The sequence below is a fragment of the Gorilla gorilla genome, chromosome 12, assembly GCF_029281585.2.
Source record: "Gorilla gorilla gorilla isolate KB3781 chromosome 12, NHGRI_mGorGor1-v2.1_pri, whole genome shotgun sequence".
In the NCBI taxonomy this organism is placed as follows: domain Eukaryota; kingdom Metazoa; phylum Chordata; class Mammalia; order Primates; family Hominidae; genus Gorilla; species Gorilla gorilla.
This window is the reverse complement of record NC_073236.2, coordinates 75,426,512-75,440,578: the sequence shown is the minus strand read 5'-3', so window position 1 is coordinate 75,440,578 and position 14,067 is coordinate 75,426,512. Positions and strand designations below refer to the sequence as shown.

General features: G+C 44.7%; 2 long non-coding RNA genes across 2 annotated transcripts; both read right to left on the bottom strand.

Annotated features, from left to right (window-relative positions):
* Positions 1-1,418: 1,418 nt before the first annotated feature.
* On the bottom strand, positions 1,419-3,726 carry LOC134756711 (uncharacterized). Its single transcript, XR_010129803.1, has 3 exons — positions 3,580-3,726; positions 2,972-3,166; positions 1,419-1,605 (listed from the first exon to the last, which is right to left on the bottom strand). It is a non-coding gene; the product is annotated as an uncharacterized lncRNA (long non-coding RNA).
* A 2,654-nt stretch (positions 3,727-6,380) lies between these two features.
* On the bottom strand, positions 6,381-12,642 carry LOC109025689 (uncharacterized). The gene is made up of 3 exons (XR_002004614.3): positions 12,468-12,642; positions 8,992-9,292; positions 6,381-8,842 (listed from the first exon to the last, which is right to left on the bottom strand). It is a non-coding gene; the product is annotated as an uncharacterized lncRNA (long non-coding RNA).
* Between the last annotated feature and the right edge of the window lie 1,425 nt (positions 12,643-14,067).

Here is a 14,067-nt window from a genome sequence, read left to right as displayed (position 1 = left end):
TTAGCACTGCCAGACTATTACGGATGATTAGCCTCTGTGCCCAGCTACAAACGTCCATCTTTCTTAGTTGGTAGCAGAGGAAATAGCCTTTTAGGACCTTCCCCTTGCACAGGATGGATGCCGTCCTGGACCTTCCTGCTTCTGCGTTTCCCGCCACCTTTAAAGAAAGTGCATCCAGCAGTCCTGGCCACTGGGTCTTTATTGGAAAAGCTGTTTTCCAAGATGATTTAACTCTGAAAAAAAAATGAAAAGCCCACAAGAACTGAAGACCCTGTGTGCGTGTGTGTGAGTCTGTATTAAGACCCCTTTTATAGGAGACAGACTCCTTTTGGGGAAGAGGGAGAGGTAGGGAAAGGATGAACTGAGTAAAGTCACTCTCAGCTAAATCCTGCATGCCCATAGTTCCTTCATTGTATGGTACCTCACACCCTTACAGGGCTTTACCGAGCGCTTGTTCATCTGTTAGCTTACAGGTAAGAGAATCATTGTCCTCATTCTCTGAGTGAAGAAACTGATGTTCACAGTGGTTAAGTGACTTTGCCCAAAATTACTGAGCTGAGGAGTGACAGAATGGGGACTGAAGTCCCAGTCTCTTAATTCTGTGCTCCTCGGATACCCCCAAACCACCTCCATGGTCTTCCAGCAGCCTGAACATTTATCCATTTATGGAGGTCAGGGTGTGGGTCCCACTGCAGCCTGCTGCCCCATTTAAACTTTATTTCTGAATCTGTACATTTAAGCAAACCATTTTGTTTCAGAGGCATCCAGAGGGTAGCCTTACTTAACCTTCTTCTGGAGGCGTGTCTATTTGGTGGAGAATGGTGGAGGGGCCTGGAGGGAAGGGAAGGGAGGAGCCAGTAGGGAATTTTCACAGTTTTCCACCAGATGAGGCCAAAGCCCAGAAGTCAGACAAATCCACGATTCTCCTGGCATTCTACACAGTTGCCAACTCCCTGCCCTGCTCTTTGCTCTCATTATTCCTCTGGGGTGGTTTCCAAGGGTGGAGAAGTGTAGGCTGAGGAAGTGTCTGTGTTGAGGGAGGGCAGATGCTGTGAGGAGGGAGGTGTTTACACCAAGCATCGAGCCAGGCCTTGGAGTCACAGGGACCGGCCCAGAGCAGGAAGTGTCCTCCAAGCTAGAAGTCCTCTAGTTCAGAGGTTCTTCGTCTCCTTAAGAACCTCCTGGAACCTCCTGGACATTGTAGCATCCTCTGCAATAGCCACTACCCCTAGCAGTGCAGATGGAGTACTGTAGTGAAATGAACAAATTTTTTGGAGCTCAATAACTCTGGGTTCAAATCCCACTTCTGCTTATGAGCTGAAAGATCTTGAGTAAGTCCTGTAACCTCCCTAAAGATCAGTTGAGATTACCAATATCCACTGCCTTGGCTGTTCTGAGGTTTAAATGAATCACATTAAACAAATAGCAAATGGTGGCTTTAATTAGTAGAGGGTTAGGGGGCAGCCAGACAGTGGCAGGACAAAAAAGGAGGGCTGCTTGTCCTGTAGGCAGTAGCAAGGAGCAGGAATGGACTCCACAATGAAGCAGCTTCCAAGGGCTTTTTGTAAGCAGCCCCTATGCTGGCTCTGGGAGAGCTCTGAGAAACTAGTTTGAAAAGCATAGAAGTCATAAAATAGCACCAGTATTTTTTTTCTAGTGTGAGCAAAAATATTCACGCAGACAAATCTAAGCCAATCTTCTGGGACTAAGACTCTAAATATTACTTGTGAGTCACCCCAGCTTTCTTCCAAGAGAAAGACTCCCCCATCCCCTCACCCAACACCCCCGTCCGTGACACATTAAGATTGTAGCTTTTCAGCTTCTCCCACCAAACTCTCAGTCCCTCATCGTGGGCATGAGGACAGCCCTGTGTGCAGAAAACGTGTTTCTCCATTTCGGTCTCTCTCTTGGTTAAAGCCAATTTCCAAAAAAAACAAAACCACCTCATCAGAGCAAGACCCATGTCAAGCTCCGCAGCAGGCACTAGGTGGCGCTAGATCCCATGTTATTAAGGCAACTCCAAAGCTGCGCCCTTTTCTGGAAAAATGTTTCTGTTGTGAGATCCTCTCTTTCCCAGAGACCTGAGACCACCTCAGTTTATACCACAAGCTTAAAGCGCCACCAGAAGATCGCATACTATCTCAGGAGCGCCAGCTTTGCTGCTAACCTAGTCCTTTTCAGGGTGTGGCTGTGGAAGGAGTTTCTAGACCTGAGGCTGGAGACCCCAAGTCCTTTGCTGAACTGTAAATAATATTAGGAACAAGTAGTCCATTTCAACTTCTGCTCTGCCCTGAGGCGCAGGAAGGAAAACAACTTTTTCCCTTAGGAGGAGGTGAGAAAAAAAAGAGGCAGATCCTAGAAGCTCCTTTGTGAGAGCAGCCAAGCATCTTCCCTGCCCTCTCCCGCAGAATGGAGGCCCACCGCGACCTCAGGTCATTTCCTTCCAGGGCCAGCCCCCTCTCAGGGTGAAACATGATCCTCAGTGCCCCTCTGGAGGTAAGCTGTAGGTTCTTTTTTTCTCCAGGGATCTGAGCCGAGGTTGCCCTGAAATGCCTGTTTAATTTCATTGCCGAGAGCACACCTTCTCATTATTTCGAGAGCTCCCTATTGCTGTGACCCCAAAGCACTTATGAACAATAGCAGCAACTGGCAGTTATAAGCTATTTACAGTTTTCTAAGCGTTATGAGCACTCTTGATGCCTGGAGAGGCAGGTGAGTTGCATTTTCTGTTTGCAGATACAGTGACTGACACCCCAGGGTCTCATTGGAACTGCTGGCACTGATGTTGTCTCTTGGAAATGATGATGATCATTGTTGCTTATTATAATTTTCACTGTTATGTTCCCTTTGATGTGTAAGAGGCCAAACAGAACACAAGCTTTTGGTTAATGGGTTTCCTGTTGGCTGAGTCTATCTGGGCTGAATGTGGAGAACCACTGAAAGGAGGTGAATGCCCTGAGCAGACCTTTACCTTCTTGGCCATATGAGAGTTTACTGCAGTAGGAAGCTGGGCTCCGCAGAGTGAAGGGCAGGTGTGTGGGGAAGGCTTCCTTGCCCCTTCCACCGTGTGAAGACATAGGGAGACGATGGCCATCTATGAACCAGGAGGCAGGCCCTCCCAAGGCCTGATGCTGGCACTTTGATCTTGGACTTCTAGCCTCCAGAACTGTGAGAAAAGAGTGCCTGCTGTTTACGCCACCCAGTCTGTGCTATTTTTGTTAGAGCAGTCCGAATGGACTAAGACAGAAATTGGCATGCCTCTGTGATGTCGCAGAGACATTTAAGCCCTCAAAGAGGCCAGCCCCCTCTCAGGGTTTTTCTGGAAAAATGTTTCTGTTGTGAGATCCTCTCTTTCCCAGAGACCTGAGACTAAATGGTGCAATATAGTTGAGGCAACACAGTATATATAAATAAAAAGAAAATGAATGACTCAAAGAAGTTCTAGCAAGAGTCCAGAAACCCAATATCCTAGCTTGGCTGTGCAGAGGTTCCCTGTAAGGCAAAGAGGAGGGAAGGAGTTGGTGGGGCTGGGAAGAGGGGGAGGAAAGGCCCTGTTAGGTGTATTCCTGTTAGGAATACTTGGTGGCCTTTGCTGGGCTTTACTTTCTGCATAAGAAGTGGTTTTCCCCAAGCTGACGTCCAGGCTCTAGGTGTCCAGCTGGGGTGTAATCAAAGGCTTTGGGCACCAAGTGCCTGGCTGATGTTTTGCACCTACCAGATACTCTTAAGTCCAAAGTTGCCAGGCACTGACTGCCTTGAGCATTGTTGAGATTACCGCAAAGACAGCCTGTTCCATGGCCCATGAAGTCAGAGAGAGGTCACCTAGGAACCGGTGGGCTTCACCTTCTAGCTCACATCCCCACAAGTTTCTGCTCCTCGGGTCCTCAGAGGCTTGGATGAAGTTCAGGCCCGTCACCCCCACCCCATCACAAACTCTCCCCCTTCCCTTCCACCACACTTTGGGAAAGTACTTCTCTTCCCTCATATTTGCTTGAAGAGCTTTTCTTTTAAAAATAAACACAATTTTTTTTATAGGAAATGAACATACATGTAGAAATCCAACAAAAGGATTTATAGTAAAAAATAGGTCTCCTTCCCACCCGTGTTCCCCAGCACCCAGGTTCTCTTCCAAGAGGTACCCTCTAATACTCATTGTTGACAGAAAGAGCCAAACTCCGTAAAATATTTGCAAAGATTTATTCTGAGCCAAATATGAGTGACCATGGCCCATGACACAGCCCTCAGGAGGGCCTGAGAACATGTGCCCGAGGTGGTCAGGGCACAGCTTGGTTTTATACATTTTAGGGAGACGTGAGACTTCAATCAAATACAGTTAAGAAATACATTGGTTTGCTCCAGAAAGGCGGGACAACTCGAAGGTGGGGAAGAGGCGGGGGCTTCCAGCTTATAGGTAGATTTTAAAGTTTTCTGGTTGACAATTGGTTGAGTTTATCTAAAGACCTGGGACCAATAGAAAGGAAATGTTTAGGTTAAGATAAAGGATTGTGGTGACCAAGTTTTATTGTTCAGAAGAAGCTTTCAGCAGACTTCGGAGAGAGCAGGTTGTAAAATGTTTCTTATCCCACTTAAAAGGTTACCTGGCTCTTAGTTGAATATCTCCTGGGTCTGGAAAGAAAGAGGAAAAAGGAGGGGAGGGGAAGGGGATTCTCCATAGAATCTCTATAGATTCTCCATAGATTTTTCCCACAAGAGACAACCTTGCCAGGCAATTTCAAGATATGGCAAGAAAATATATTTGGGGTTTAAATATTTATATTTCCTTCCTTATTTGTTATGTGATGTTATGCCAGAGCCAGGTTGGAAAGCAGGCCACCTTATATAGGGGGGTTAAATAAAAATCCTTCTACGCAGTGCACGGTGGCTCACGCCTGTAATCTCAGCACTTTGGGAGGCTGAGGTGGGTGGATCACTTGAGGTCAGGGGTTCCAGACCAGCCTGGCCAACATGGTGAAACCCTGTCTCTACTAAAAATACAAAAATTAGCCAGGTGTGGTGGCACACACCTGTAATCCCAGTTACTTGGGAGGCTGAGGCACAGAATCGCTGGAACCTGGGAGGTGGAGGTTGCAGTGAGCCAAGATCACAGAACTGCACTCCTGCCTGGGCAACAGAGCGAGACTCTGTCTCAAAAAAACAAAAACAAACAAACAAAAAACCCTCTGATGAGACTGTATGGTTTGTAGGGTGTGACTCCCCAGGCCCCTTAGGTAGGAATTTGGGGAAGATAAAAAAAAAGTCAGAGTTTAGATCTCCCTCTTCTTTCCCTGCCCACCCAAGCCTCTTCTGTCCATTCTTTTCTTGTTTCCAGAATTTTGTTTTTTAACAAAATGGATCCTGTTGCTCCTTATTGTCCTCAGGACATGCAAAATGCAAACTCCTTAGGCCAGAATACAAGTGCTTTCTCATCAGGCCATGCAGACACCTCCAGCCTCATCACCCTCAAAGCCGGGCCGAACAACTTTTTAGTGACATGAATCTGTGCTCTTATTTACGACTGTGTGTTTTTATTTTTTTCCTGGCCTAGATATTTTTAATATTGTGATAAAATATAAATAACATAAAATTGGCCATTTTAGTCATTTTTAAGTATACAGTTCTGTGGCATTAAGTACATTCACATTGTTGTACAACTATCACCACCATCCATCTCCAGAACTTTTTCCCCGACTAAAGCTCTGTACCCACTAACTTTCCATTCCTTTTTCTCCCCAACCCCTGAAAACTACCATTTTACTTTCTGTCTTTATTATTTCACTACTCTAGGTGCCTCCTGTAAGTGGAATCATAAAATATTTGTCCTTTTGTGATTGACATTGCTAAGCATGATATCCTCAAGGTTCACTCATGTCAGAATTTCCTTCTCTTTTAAGGCTAAATAATATTTCATTGTATGTAAATCCTACCCACTGTATAGTTTTAAAAATAATTATTAATATACTTCATACACACAGTTTTGTTCTTCCTCTGTTTCATGTTCACCAATCTCACTCACTGCTTACTAATTTCTTGTATTTGCTTCCAGATAAGTTTTATGCATATTATAATAAAATACAAATATATCCCGCCTTTTAATCCAAATGATAACATGCAATTTACACTTTTCTTGTCTGCTTGTTTAAAATTTAGTAATATAGCCTGGAAACCTTTCTGTAGCAATACATACAGAGTTTTTTAAATTGTTTTTTTGTAGCCGTGTATTCAACTGCATGGATATACTCCAATCCAGCAAAATTTTCTATAAAGGGCCAAATAGTAAATATTTTAGGATTTGTGGGACAGCGAGTCTCTTGGGAAACTGCTCAGTTCTCTCTTAAGGTGCAAAAGAAGTCAGAGACCATGTGTAAACAAAGGAGCGTGGCTGTGTTCCAGTAAAACTTTATTTATGGACTCTGATTTTAGAATTTTATATAATGTTCATGTGTCACAAAATGTAATTCTCTTTTGATTTTTTTCAACCATTTAAACATGTTAAAACGATTTTTCCCTTGAAAGTCCTACAGTAACAGGAAGAAGGCCAGATTTGGGCCCTGATGGTAGTTTGCCAACCTCTAACTTGTTTAACCAGTTCCTTATTAATGAGCATTTAAATTGTTTCTAATCGTTTGCTGCAATTTATAACCTTGTATATATGGCACTTCATATGCATGCAAATATATGTATCTGTGGAGTAAGCTCTAAGAAGTGAGATTGCTGGGTTAGATGATATATGCATTTGCTATTTTGGTAAATATTGCTAAATCGCCCTCCTAGGGGCTGTACTAGTTGACATACCCACCAGCAATATATGGAAATGTCTGCGTATTTTCAAATTTGGGTTTTTGCAAATGTGAGAAATGAACAAAAAAAAACCAAGGCATGTCGGTACTTTTAATTTGCATTTTTCTTATCATGAAGAGGTTGAACATCTTTTCATATGTTTAACAGCCATTTGTATTTATTTTCATTATTGTTCTATAAGCCACTTTTTCACATGCTTTGCTCATATTTTCATTGGTCTTTTCTTTAGAGGTTTATGTATCTTTATAATTTAAAGAAATTAGCCCTTTGTCTGCTGAGTTTTGTGTATCCTTTACAGATTTGCATTTGTTTTCGACTTTGCTTATATACAGGTTTGATTTTTGTTTGTTTCACATGCAAGAGCTTAAAAAGTTTTTTTCAACTTTTATTAGTTGACTTAATCAATTTCCTATTTTATAGTTCCTGATTTGTGAGTCAGGATTAGGAAAGACTTTCCCACTCTAAGATTATAAAAGATTTCTCCCACATTTTCTCTTGGTACTTGTGTGGTTTTATTGTTTACCTTTAAATGTTTAATCCATGTGGAATTTATTCTGATATATGGTGTGAGGTATAGCTCCAGCTCAATGTTTTTCAAGATGGCTACCCAGGAATCTCAACAACACTTATTGAATTCTCACTGAATTTGGAATGCTTCCTTTATCATATGCTAAATTCCTGTATATATTTATATTCTTAAACTGTTCCATTGGTCTCTCTATCTATTCATGTGCTAGTACTATGAAGTTTTAATTGTCAAAGTACTATAATATGTTTTTATGTGTGTTGTTCTAGTCCAGGGTTTCTCAACATCTTGGGCCAGATATAATTCTTTGTCGTGGGGGGCTATCTTGTGCACTGTAGGATGTTCAGCAGTATCCCTGACCTCTACCTATTAGATGCCAGTAGCAGACACTTGCACACACACGTGCATACATGCACACACACACACAATTGTGAAAAGCAAACAAAAAGTCTCCAGTTGTTGCCAAAGGTACCCTGGGGGTCAAGATTACCCTGTTGGGCTAGTCATTCATCACTGTCCTTTTTCACAGCTTCCTGTTTGTTTACTTCAGCCTTGTGTGTTTGCACATGTTGTTCCCTGTGCCTGAAATGTCCTCCTCTTACTTTCTCATCAGAGATCAGCTCAGGCACTGTCTCCCAGGAAGCCTTCTCATGTCACCCTGTGTATTAGTTCATTCTCATGCTGCTATAAGAACATACCCAAGAATGAGTAATTTATTTAAAAAAGAGATTTAATTGACTTACAGTTTCACATGGCTGGGGAGGCCTCAGGAAACTTACAGTCACGGCAGAAGGGGAAGCAAACATGGCCTTCTTCACGTGGCGGCAGGAGAGAGAAGTCCAATGTGAAGAGGGGAAAAGCCCCTTATAAAACCATCAGATCTCATGAGAACTCACTCACTATCACAAGAACAGCATGGTGGAAACCATTTCCATGATTCAATTACCTCCCACCAGGTCCCTCCTATGACACATGGGGATTATGGTAACTACAATTCAAGACGAGATTTGGGTGGGGACACGAAGCCAACCATATCACCCTGCTCCATTGTGTGCCTTGCCCAACCCAGGTGTGAATCCCCATCATCCTCCATGGAAATGAGCCCTTTGCTTTGTCTCTCACCTGTCACCAGGGGTCTCATTCAAGTCTTTATCTCCAGACTCTGGCTGAGCCTGGCACAGGGCAGGTGCTCTGTCAGTATTGTTGGATGAAAGGATGAGTGAATACTTCTTTGACCCATCTCCCACTAATAGCCAGATGTTCAGTCAAAGAAGACATGGGTAAAGGATGAGATGTTAACTCTTGTCCAGAGTGAAGCCTGGTGCCAAGAAGCAACAGGAGGTGGGGAGAGTCTAGCGTGTGTTGAGTGTCTACTATGTGCCAAGCATGGCAGTAGGTGAGACTTCTTCAATCTCCTGTTCCAAATCTCTGCTGTCCACAGCTATCAGGATGCACTCAGATGCTTAGAAACAGGAAAACAAGGAGAGCTGGGGAGCACCAAAGGGCCTCTGTAATTTCCTGGGAAAGCAGGATAAACAGTGTTAAGAGCATGAGCCCTGGAGTTGGACAGCTTAGGTCAGATCCCTACTCTATCTACTTACCAGGTATTTAACCTCCTTAAGTCTCAGTTTCTTCATTAGTAAAAAGGGGATAATAAGAGTACCCACCTTGGAGGGCTTCTGTAAGAACCTAAAGCATTTATATTCTACTGAGACATAGTAAACATTCAACATATGGCAGGCTCTTAATATTATTTCCTCTTCTATCCTCGAACTGCCTGGGATGTTTTTTCTAGCTGGGCATTGGTTTAAAAGTCCCCGAGACTATGGTAGACCCAGGGTGGGATTGTTTTTCCAGGGCTCCTTGCAAGGAACTAGGAGAACTCTGGCAGGAGCATCCTCTGGGAGCAGCAGGGCCTCCTTGGGTGGGTTGTTTGTGGTCAGACAGGTCCTCCCAGTTCCCTCCACACTGAGAGCAGTGGAGAGAAAAGAGCAAAATGAAGTGATTACCCTGAGGTACAGGCCATACTGAACACTGTCTGTGAAACAATGGTGGGGTTTGGGGTCCTCTTTGGCACTGACTTAATTTTTTCCTAAGCCCATGGGCTTAGGGGCCAGAAAAGCACCAGGTACTGCGTTAGCAGTGTCCCTCAGGCCAGATGCAGTGGCTCGTGCCTGTAATCCCAGCACTTTGGGAGGCTGAGGGTGGAGGACCCCTTGAGCCTAGGAGTTCGAGACCAGCCTAGGCAACATAGCTAGACCCTGTCCCATTTATATTAAAAAATAAATTTTTAAAAAAGAAGTGTCCCTGAAAGAGTTAACACCAAAAGTATTTGCTAAAGATCTTAAATGAAGTAATTTTTTTTTCAGTTACTTGCATAGGAGAAAATAATAGTAATAAGTAACACCTGCTGAGCCCTTAAATGCAGGCATGGTGCGCTACCTGCTTTACATGGAGTTATGTGACCCACCTGCATGTTTCCTCTCTCAGACCAGGTCATCATCTGGTGATGGGGTGGGGGTACAGTTGCTATACCCTCATTATGAATTTCTTTATTAACCTTAGTCCTGTTTACCTCTAACCTAGAGGCTTCTGAGCAAGCACCCTCCTGTCTGCCATGCTCTCCTCTGGGCAGGTTTAGCTGAGAGCTGGAAGCAGAGATGAGTCAGACATGAGTACAGTCTTGGTCTTTAGGGGCTTTTATCCCACAGCTGATTGTGGCTAGAGGGGGTGGGGCTGTTTTTAGCCCAGCTTGCAGCCTCACCCCCTGCTGCTTGCAGCACCATCAGGAGCATACCTGCTCCAAGACAGAAAACAGACTTTGACCACAAAAGAACACATGCTTCTCTTTTGCATGTCCTCGGATGCCTACTTGGGGTGGCATGGATGCTGAGAAGATGCTGTTGATGGTTTGCCCTGGTTGTAGCTGCATTTCTAGGGGTGTGGCCTAAGCCAGGCAGTCGGGGTGAATAGGGCTTCTCCTTTCAGAGGTTCTTCCAAGAAGGGAAAATGGTGTGCCCATTGATTTTGTTTCCACCACAATCTTTGTCCAGGCCATCCATCACCTTTCCCCCTGAATCTACAACCCCTTCAGGGGTGTCTCTGTTCCCAGCCTTCGCCTGCCCCATACAGTCTGCACTTGATGGCCCAGAGCAGCCTTCCTCTGACTGTTCTCATCAAGTGGCTATAACCACAGTGCTCACCCGAGGCACACTGGGGGAAATTCAAGCTTCTCCTGCCCTTTTCCCAAAATACTCATGACCACCAAACACTATTTATTCCAGTATATCTTGTGGAAGGGGGTGTTGCTGAGTATTAAGCGAAAAACTTTATTTTTGTATATTCAAACTTATGTAATAAGTTCAGGAAATACTGAGTTAAAAGGGTTAAAGTGTTGGTTTTTCAACTGCAGGACTTCTCAGACTCTTTGAGATGCTGATGTACACAAGGGGTGTGGGCTGCATGTTTCTACATGCTGATTTGACATAGAACCCTAGATAGAGCATCTCGCAAGACCAGTGGTCCCTGGAACCCAGCTTAGAAAACACTGCCCCAAAGAAGTCTCCTGAGAAAAATGTATTGCTGTTGATCTTTCAGCCTTTGTCACTGCTATCCTTCCCCTAAAGGGCTTGCCTTCAGCCTCTCTACCCATCCTGGTTCCCCCAGTGCTTTGGAACCAGGACAGACACACTCTGCTCCTAGTAAGCATTTCATAGTCAGCCCCAGCCCAGAGCTCTCATTATCATTCATTCATTCATCAAATATTTTTTGAGCATTTACTTTCTTCCAGGCGCTGTGCTAGGAGATATAGTAGCAACCAAGGAACATTCCAGTAGGAAACAGACAGGTAAGTAGATGGGTTAATATAGTGTGAGAAGTACAACACAAACACCCAAGGATAGATCCAGATTGAGTCTTGGACAGTTGGAAAGACTTCCAGGGGAAAAAAAATGGCATCTTTTCTTCATTTCCACACTTAGCAATTTTTCTATATTGGTTTGTCATTTATTCATTTAATCACCAAGCATTTATTGTGGGCTGGGCACTGTGCAGAGATAGTAATCAGACTTTACTTGAGGATGATAAGAAATCACTGAAGGGATTTTAAGCAGAGAAAGGACATGATCTATTTACATTGGTAGATGTCACTTTGATTGTAGGAAAAGTGGACTGGCCAGGGCAAGGCTTGAGGCAGGAAGCCAGCTAGGAGACCACTGCATGAACCCACATAAAAATGAGGACCTGGGCTAGGGAAGTAGCAGGAAAAGTGGATTTTGACAGATATCTAGGACAGAGCCAACAGGACTCGGACAGCAATGGGATGTGGGGGAGTAAGAGGGAATAGTTTAGGATGATGTTCTTTCCCCCATCCTCCTTACGTCCCACCCCCCACTCCTGTTTCTGGTGAAATATTCAGACAGGAGTGGGGGTGGGACATAAGGAGGATAGGGAACGCGGGATGAAGGGCAGGTTACAGGGGTCCGCGTGCGAGGGGAAGATAATGTGTTCAGTTTTAGACATGCTGAGCTCATGATTCCAATTCCTTTGGACATTCCAGTGGAGATATCTGGCAGGCTGATTTTTCTCACGAGAGAAATCATGTCTGGAAATACAGATCTGAGAAGCAGCAGCAACATATGGGTGGCCACCAAAGCCATGGACTCAGTCAGCACCATTAAGCCAGAGTGATGGGTGAGATGGGTGACAAGGGCCCCCCTTGCAGCAGGTGGGTGACAAAAGAAGAATCAGTGTTGCAGCATGGGAAGGACTGCCCAGAGAGAAAGGAAGTGAACCAGGAGAGGATCTAGAAAAAGGACACTGGGCAATGAGAGCTTGGAGCGGGCCTCTGCACCAGGGGAGGGGTGGCTTTGACTGGCAGATACACATGTCTAGTACACGTGGAGGGTATGAAAACTCCAGGGAAAGAGAGGGGCAGCAGGAGCTCCCTCTTTTTGTAAAACAGGCTTTCTCTTAGGCATAGCCTTCTAACTGATCTGCCCCACTATCCTCAACCCACTCTCCACTTCATAGCCAGATAGGTCTTTTCAAAACACATCTCTGATCACATCACCGCCTCTCCCCCAGCTCTATTAAAAACCTTTTGATATTTCTATGGCTCTTAGCATGCAGACCAAACTCCTACCTGGCCTGGCCTCTACTTCCTTCTCCAGGTGCACCTTCTGCCAGACTCCCTTGCTCTCTCCCCTGCAGCCAGCTGGCCTCCATTCGGCCTTGCAGACTCGTTGCATGGGTGTTACATTGTTGCTGTCAGAGCCATGTCCACCCTTCCCATCCCGTGGTCCCCCGATCTGCTCTGTGTCACTGGGGGCTGTTCCAGGCTCCAGAGCCAACTGCCTTCCAGTAAAGTTCAGCCAATGGGGAGTGAGGGAGGGCAAAAGATACTGGAGGTGAAGGAAGGAGAAGCCAGAGTATTTCTCCTCCTGCTTCTCTTTCTCAGGAGTCTCTTCTGTGGCTGCAGTTCCCACTACACAGCCATCTCTGTGTGATCCCTGCTACCCATCTTGGCAGGCCCTCTTTGTTCCAGCTTGTCTTGTCTTAGGCTCCAGAAACTGTTTCTTTCCTTGTTCTCCAGCTTCCAGGGTGGTGCTATGGGTTGAATTGTGTCTCCCCTGCGAGTTCATGTGTTGAAGTTCTAACCCCCAGTACTTTAGAGTGTGACCTTATTTAGGGTTATGGTCTTTACAGAGTAGCCGAATTAAAGTGAGGTCATTAGGGTGGACCCTAATCCAATGTGAATGTTGTCCTTATAAAAAGGGGAAGTTTGGACAGAGATAGACACACACAGAGGGAAGACGATGTGAAGAGACATAGGTGAAAATGGTCATCTACAAGTCAAAGAAAGAGGCCTGGAACAGATCCTTCCCTCATAGGCCTCAAAAGGAACTGCCCCTTCTGACACCTTGATTTTGGACTTCCAGCCTTCAGAACTCTGAGACAATAACTTTCTGCATGAAGCCACCCAGTCTGTGGCACTTTGTTACTGCAGCCCTAGCAAACAAATACAGTAGTCCCAGCTTCCTGGAGTTGCTACTCTCAGGGTTCCCCTGGGAGCTCTTTCAACTCCTCTGACTCCCCGTGTGAAATTCCCTCTATCAAATCACCTAGAGTGGGTTTTGCTTTCCTGGCTGGGTCCTGACTAATATGCCTGCCATGATCCTTTCTGCCACAGAGGACATAGTGCTTCCTCTGCCTGGTATTTTTCCCCCCTCTCATCTTTACCTAATGAACTTTCCCTAGTAAACTCATCTAGGTCATAGGTAAATGTCACTTCCTCAAGAAGGCCTACCCCTGTATAGTCATTACCAGCTCTTATGGCTCCAAGCACCACCACTCACGGTTTTGATTTTATTTCTGTGTGTGATTATTAGTTAATGTTTTCTTCCCAGTCCATCAGGAAAGGTAGTCTTTTTTTTCTTACCACTTTCCCCAGAGCCTAGCATGATGCCTATAGTAAATATTTAATACACAGTCATGTGTGACTTAACAACGGGGATACCTACTAAAGAATGCATTGTTAGTTTCGTAATGAGAGCATCAGAGTATACTTACACAAACCTAAATGGTGTAGCCTGCTACACACCTAGACTATCTGGTCTAGCCTATGGTTCCTAGGCTACAAACACCTACAGTACGTTACTGTACTGAATACTGTGGGCAATTGTAACAGTAGTATTTGTGTATCTAAGCACATCTAAACATAGAAAAGGTACATAAAAATATGA